This window comes from Panthera leo, chromosome E3 (assembly GCF_018350215.1).
Source record: "Panthera leo isolate Ple1 chromosome E3, P.leo_Ple1_pat1.1, whole genome shotgun sequence".
NCBI lineage: Eukaryota > Metazoa > Chordata > Mammalia > Carnivora > Felidae > Panthera > Panthera leo.
Window position 1 is genome coordinate 25,470,207 of NC_056694.1, and position 6,987 is coordinate 25,477,193.

General features: G+C 39.3%; 1 protein-coding gene across 6 annotated transcripts in view; it reads right to left on the minus strand.

Annotated features, from left to right (window-relative positions):
• Positions 1–5,622, minus strand: part of ACSM5 (acyl-CoA synthetase medium chain family member 5) — a 185,331-nt gene extending 179,709 nt beyond the window's left edge. For 4 of the 6 annotated variants that reach the window (XM_042921779.1, XM_042921778.1, XM_042921775.1 and 1 more), the window contains exons 1-2: positions 4,535–4,650; positions 902–989 (exon numbers count right to left, since the gene is read on the minus strand). The gene's annotated coding sequence lies outside the window, so the exon portion shown is untranslated. Of the gene's footprint in view, positions 1–901; positions 990–4,534; positions 4,651–5,318; positions 5,344–5,585 lie in introns of those variants that run through there. The other 2 variants (XM_042921777.1, XM_042921776.1) reach the window with 2 other exon arrangements.
• Positions 5,623–6,987: the final 1,365 nt, after the last annotated feature.

The following is a 6,987-nucleotide window of genomic DNA, read 5'->3' on the forward strand; positions in this document are numbered from 1 at the left end:
TGGCATGCAAAACTCATAAATTTGAGGAAATCAACACATCATAGGCAAACCTTTGATCAATGGAAGGTGAGGGTTGGTGGATAAAGTATCCCCCCACTTCAGCTCCCTAGATGCACTGTCCTGGACTGCAGTTTACATGGTTCTTAGAGGACAGTCAAATTTAGTGGCAGCCAACTTGATAATGCTTTCTCATATAGGCTCTTCTTCTTTCCCTCCTTCCCTCTCTCTGTCCCTCACATGTGTTCTCTGATACTGCACCCTCCAGCAAGGGGCATATTAGCCTTTTGCCCTAGGATCTGCTTTTATAAGCAAACCAAAGATATCACATATAGCAAAAAGTACAGAGGTAGGAAGTTCCAGAGTTCAGATGGATATTTTTAATTTTTATCTTTCCAATCTTCCATTTTTGATGTATTGGGTTTTGTCTCAGACTTCTGGGAGAGAACTTCTCACATCTCATGGCCAGAACTCCATCCCACTGGCCAGAATTCCATCCCATTCCTATATCTAACACCATGAGGAACTGAATTTATTAATCCAATCATCCCCTGGGATTGGAGACCCATCCTCCCCTAAATTGCATTTTTGAATAAATCAAAAGAGTAATTAATAGCTGTTGGCACAGCTGGTAACTATGTCACTTAATTAGCAAACACAGGAGTCATTTTCAGCACTCCACCCTTGCCCACCCCCCACTATAAAGGCTAAACAAGCAAGATACTCACTTTCCAGTGAAAGTGGAAAGCGGTAGCCCTTACAGCTAGGGGCCATGTGATCTACTTCAGACATTTGTATATAAGGGGAAGTCTAAGGGGCTTCTTCTAGGTCCTCCTTGATAAAAGTATAATGATATGAAAAGATACCTCTCTCCCTTTCTCTCCCTCCCTCTCTCCATGGTTACCTCTCTGATTCGTGTCTTTAGACTTGATGATGTGAAGATGTGATTCTCAGAGCTTTGGCAGCCATCTTGCAACCACGGGGCAATAAGCCTAAGTATGAAAAAGTAATAAGTTGATAAGGATGGAGGAGAATAGTGAAAAGAACCTGGCTCCTTAACTACATCCGTGAGCCACTGAAATAGTTCTGTGATTGCTACTCTCTGAATTTTTTTAGTTATATCAGTTTATTATTTTTCTTACTTAGCCATTATTATTTAAATATTATATTGCATGCAGCTAAAAACCATTCTAACTGATAGAGCAACCAACAGTATCAGCCATTTCTAGGAAGTATTCCTGGACCCTACAGATTATATTAGCTATCCCCTTCCCCTGACACCCAAACCTTACTGCTATCATGGTTATTTTTGCAACTAGGCTTTCATTGTTCAACTGAACAGAAAATCCTTGAAGTACCTAAGGTGTGCAAACAAAAGCTGAGCCACAGCCATGGAGATTGTGATATAGGATTCCTGTAAAGGGCAGTGGGCTGGGCTCTAAGTGACCCCCAAAGTCTCTTACAACTTTGAAATCTATGACCCCATTTCCTTTAATATAAACGCCCCTTTTCTGTATATAAAAGTCTTTCTATTTACATTATGTCATAACAAATTGCCAGTTTGTGTTTCAAAATGGGAAAACTACAACATTGCAACTTGTATAAATGTTCCTATTGTTTTTGTAATGTGGGGAATTTCCAAGTTAAATTTGCACTTTGCAGATGATTTGGGGGTTATTTGTTATTCTACACAGGCCTGTCCCCATTCTCCTTAAGCAGTATGGAGAATAGATATATAAAAAAAATGACTGTGTATAAACATTCCTTTCATTTTGAAATGATGTTAATAAAGTAGTTCCTGTGGTTATGGCTAATAGGTCACTTGTTTCCTAAATTTTCTGTGCATAGTAAAGGCACATGGAAAAATTCTAATCAATATGCTCTTCATGGAGGCTGAAAACCCAAAACCTCTTCACATTGTAGTATTTGTAGAGTTCATTATACTCTATAATTAAGAGGAATTGTCTTTGCAGAAGAATAGAAAATGGAAGATTAAAAAATTGACCAAATATCTATCTGCAAACAGAAACCTTTTATAAGTAGCAATGACACTTTAAATTTATAATACACCTTTCATTCAGAAAATGTTCCCAATATTTTATTTCTCTTCAGCGAATGAGTTCTTGCTGGTTGACCAGAGAGAAGAGAATGAAATCAGTTCTTCTCCAATTTTGTGCAGGTAGTTTATAGGTATACATATAGGTATTCTCTAATGAAATTTTTTTCATTAAAAGTACTTTTAAAATTACATACATAACACACACTCATTGTAAGATTTTTCAAGAATTTAGAGGCATAAAAACTAAAAACTGAAAGTTCCTTTTCATCCCCTTTACCTCTCTATTTTACTCACATCCCTTGAGATAATCTCTATATCCTTTAGTGTGTATCCAACCAGACTTTTTTTCTGTACATTTTCATAAAAACACATACACTTACATGAATATATAAAGAAATCATATTTCACCTATTCTAGGATGCAGGGTTGTTGTTTTTGTTTTTTTTTTCTAAATTAAAAATCTCTGAAATAAGGACACATCTTACAATTAAAGGTATTGTATAGTGGTCAATTTCTTTCCTTCTTAGTGGCACACTAAAATAATGGTGCATCTTGAAATAAGTGACATTTTATTTATTTAAAAAATTTTTTAATGTTTATTCATTTTTGAGAGAGAGAGAGAGACTGAGTGCAAGTGGGGGATGGGCAGAGAGGGAGACACAGAATCTGAAGTAGGCTCCAGGATCTGAGCTATCCTCACAGAGCCTGACACGGGACTCGAATTCATGAGCCATGAGATAATGACCTGGGCCAAAGTCAGATGCTTAACCAATTCAGCCACCCAGGCGCCCCAAAATAAGTGACATTTTAGAGTAACAAAATACAGTAGGTATAGCACTTACACAATTATATAGATGTATGGTTGTGTGAATTGCTATGGACAGCCTTCAGTATACACCGGTCTGCGTGATCTATCATTGGATAAATGTACTGCCTGTATTTAGCCATATCCCTTATAGACGGATTTGCATATTATTTCTATATCTTCCTGATGGGAAACAGTGCTTCAATGACCATCCTTGTCCCTAGTCTTTGTGCCCTAGTATAAACATTTGTGAAAGAGAGATTCCTATCTCATAAGTTCTCATAGTTACACTGCGTAGTAGGAAAAACTTATTTGTTCAGAACTCAACTAGACTCATATTCAAATCTTGGCTCCAGGGCTGCCATGTTGAACAACTCAAGGGTGTTCAAACGATCATTTTGAACAGGGGTCAGTAAACTTTTTTCTGTAAAGAGCCAAAGAGCCAATATTTTAGACTTTGTGGGCTATACTGTGTTGCAGCTACTCAACCTTGCCCATGTAGCATGAAAGCAGCTGTAGATAATATGTAATAAATGAACATGTCATTCTGTGTTCTAATAAAGGTTTATTTACAAAAACAGATTATCAGGCTAGATTTGTCCCAAGGGCTGCAGTTTGCCGATCCCTGGTCTAAGTGAATAGTCCTTTCTGGAGCTGTGCAGTACCCAACTGTGTGGCCCCTCATAGCAGCCCTGCCTGATTCCTTCCCCTCAAGGGATCTGACTCAGGATAAATGTTATATAACCTTTCCAAGCTTGAGTTTTTAACCTTTAACTGTGAAATATAATCATTAAATATTTAAAAAGTATGTGTTCTTGGGGTGCCTGGGTGGCTCAGTCAGTTGACCATCTAAATTTGGCTCAGGTCATGATCTCATGGTTCATGAGTTCAAGCCCGTCACCAGGCTAGCTGCTGTCAGTGCAGAGCCCACTTCGAATCCTCTGCTCCCTCTTTCTCTCTCTCCCTGTGCCCCTCCTCCACTTGCTCTCTGTCAAACAAAATATTTTTTTAAACGTATATGTTCTTGGAGTGTCTGGATAACTCAGGTGGTTGAGCATCTGACTTGATTTCAGCTCAGGTCATGATCTCATAGTCATGAGATCAAGCCCCAGGTCAGGCTCCATGCTGGGCATGGAGACTGCTTAAGATTCTCTCTCTCCTCTTCCCTTTGCCCCCCCCCCCCATCTTACACATATATGCATGTGCACTCTTTCTCTCTCTCAAAAATTTTTTTAACAAAGTACGGTTCTTGGGGGAGGAGCCAAGATGGCAGAACAGCATGGAAGCTTTTTGTGTGTCTCACATCCATGAAATACAGCCAGACCAACACTAAATGATCCTCCAAACCTAGAAAACCGACTGGAAGATTAACACAACAATCTGCACAACTTGAACCACAGAATTTAGCAGGTACATGACATGAAGAGCTGAACTTGGGGAGCAAGAAGTCCCAAAAGGTGGGGAACCACTTTTGTGGGCAGAGAGAGGGTGGAGACTGGGGAGGGGGCAGAATACGGGAAAAGCACCCCTCCCCAAAAGCAGCTGGAGAGAAAGTGGAAAATTGGAAACAGGCTCAGGGACTAAACTAAAAAGGGAGAAAGGAGAGGGATTAAATTCCATTAACACCATGTAAATAAGGGGAGCGCAAAGGCTGCAACTCCGCAGCTCGATACCTGGCAGTGCTCTGGTGGGAAGGGCGAATCCACAGGAATAGAGTGGGGTCCGAGAGGTTCTCAGGCCACACGGGGAAAAGCGGTTCCACTGCTGGAAGGACATGTGGCAGAGACTGTTGAAGCCACCTGACCCCAGCAGACCCCAGGAAACAGCCACATTTGCTGGTGCTGGAACAAAGTCCTTAAGAGTGAAGCCTGGTACCAGATGTGTGTTGTGATTTTCCATAGTCCCTGAAACGCTGCTGCTACACTATCTTGCGAACTTTCTCTGGGGTGGGCTGGCAACTGGCCGCAGTCTCGGGACACCGGCAACAGCAGGGTCCAGCGGGCGTTCCTGGGTGCAGCCGACATTCGGCCATTGCTCGGTGAGACCCTCCCTCAGAGGGGCGGAGCAGGTCAAAGCCGCAGTCCTTTGGAAGTAAGGGGCTGGGGAAAACAGCCGCATGTGAGACAAAACTTGGGAGAGAGGTACTGCCTGGGGCCTGGTCACAGAGAGTGGAAAAGCAGGGAGTGGAGGAGAGCTGAAGACTAAGGACCGGTAGGCGATTGATGATCCGGGAGAACAGATTGGGTGGCTGGGTGGCGCCATTTTCACCACTCCTGCGCATGCGCATATACACCTATGAACACCGCAACAATCCACCCCAGTAGGTTAGCAGCGCCATCTAGGGGAGAGCGAAGCTGTTACACTGAGCCCTGCCCAACTGTGCCAACTTCGCTCTTCAAGAACACAAACCTCACCACTGGCTTAATTCATGGACTATAAAGAGCTACATGGACTGACCTCTAGGGGAAAATGAAGCAATTTCAGTTCTACTTCAATCTGTTAGCAGGTTCATCTATTCAATTTTTTTTCTACTTTTCCTTTCTCTCTTTTACAATTCTTTCCTTTTTCTTGAATACAGAAACAGAAAAAACTCATTTTTATTTTCAATTTTTATTAAAAATATGTCTTTAATGTTTATTACTATATTTTTTTACTTTTGTGTAAATTTTTTCAAATTCTACTTTACTTCCATCATTTTATTTTAGTCTACTTCAGTGTACTCACCTTTTCAAATTTTCGATTTCCTTTTTTTCTTTCTTTTTCTTTTTTTCTTTTTCATTTCTTTTTTCTTGAATGCAGAAAAAGAAAAACTTCATTTGACTTTCAATTTCTTTTAAAAATATTTTTATTTAATTTCTATTAGTATATTTTTTGCTTTTATGTAAGTTTTTTCAAATTCTTTCTTACTCCCATCATTTTATTTCAGTCTACTACAGTGTATTCACTTTTTCAAATTTTCAAACGATTTCTTTTTTTGTCTTTTCTTTTTTTATCTTTTTTCTGTTTCATTTTTCTTTTTTCTTAAATACAGAAAATGAAAAAATTCATATTTCTTTTTAATTTTTATTAAAAATATTTTTCTATATTTCTGCTATATTCTCTACTTTTGTGTATTTTAGTCTACTTTAGTGTATTCATTTTTTCGAATTCTCAAACGATTTCCTTTTTTTTCTCTCCCCCCACTTTTTTTGTGTTTGTTTCTCTAATCTGTCAAACCACTTTCTATACTCAGACCAAAACACACCTAGGATCTAGCATCATCTATTCAATTTGCGTGTGTGTGTTTTTAATTTTTAATTTTAATATTTTTTAATTTTAATTTTTTTAATTTTAATTTTTCTACCTCAATTCCTTTTCTCCCTTCAAACTGACAAAACGAAGGAATTCACCCCAAAAGAAAGAGCACGAAGAAACGACAGCCAGGGATTTAACCAACACAGACACAAGCAAGGTGTCTGAACCAGAATTTAGAATCACTATAATAACAATACAAGCTGGAGTCGAAAATAGATTAGAATCCCTTTCTACAGAGATAAAACAAGTAAAAAATAGAATGAAATTAAAACTGCTGTAACTGAGCTGCAATTACGGATGGAGGCAGCGGTGGCAAGGATGGATGAGGCAGAACAGAGAATCAGCAATACAGAGGACAAACTTACAGAGAATAATGAAGCAGAAAAAAAGAGGGAGATTAAGGCAAAAGAGCATGATTTAAAAATTAGAGAAATCGGTGACTCATTAAAAAGGAACAACATCAGAATCATAGGGGTCCCAGAGGAGAAAGAGAGAAAAATATGGGTAGAAGAGTTATGTGAGCAAATCATAGCAAAAAACTTTCCTAACCTGGGGAAAGACACAGATATCAAAACCCAGGAAGCACAGAGGACTCCCATAAGATTCAACAAAAACCGACCATCAACAAGGCACATGATAGTCAAATTCACAAAATACTCAGGCAAGGAGAGAATCATGAAAGCAGCAAGGGAAAAAAAGTCCCTAACCTACAAGGGAAGACAGACCAGGTTTGCAGCAGACCTATCCACAGAAACTTGGCAGGCCAGAAAGGAGTGGTGGGATATATTCAGTGTGCTGAATCAGAAAAATATGCAGCCAAGAATTCTTTATC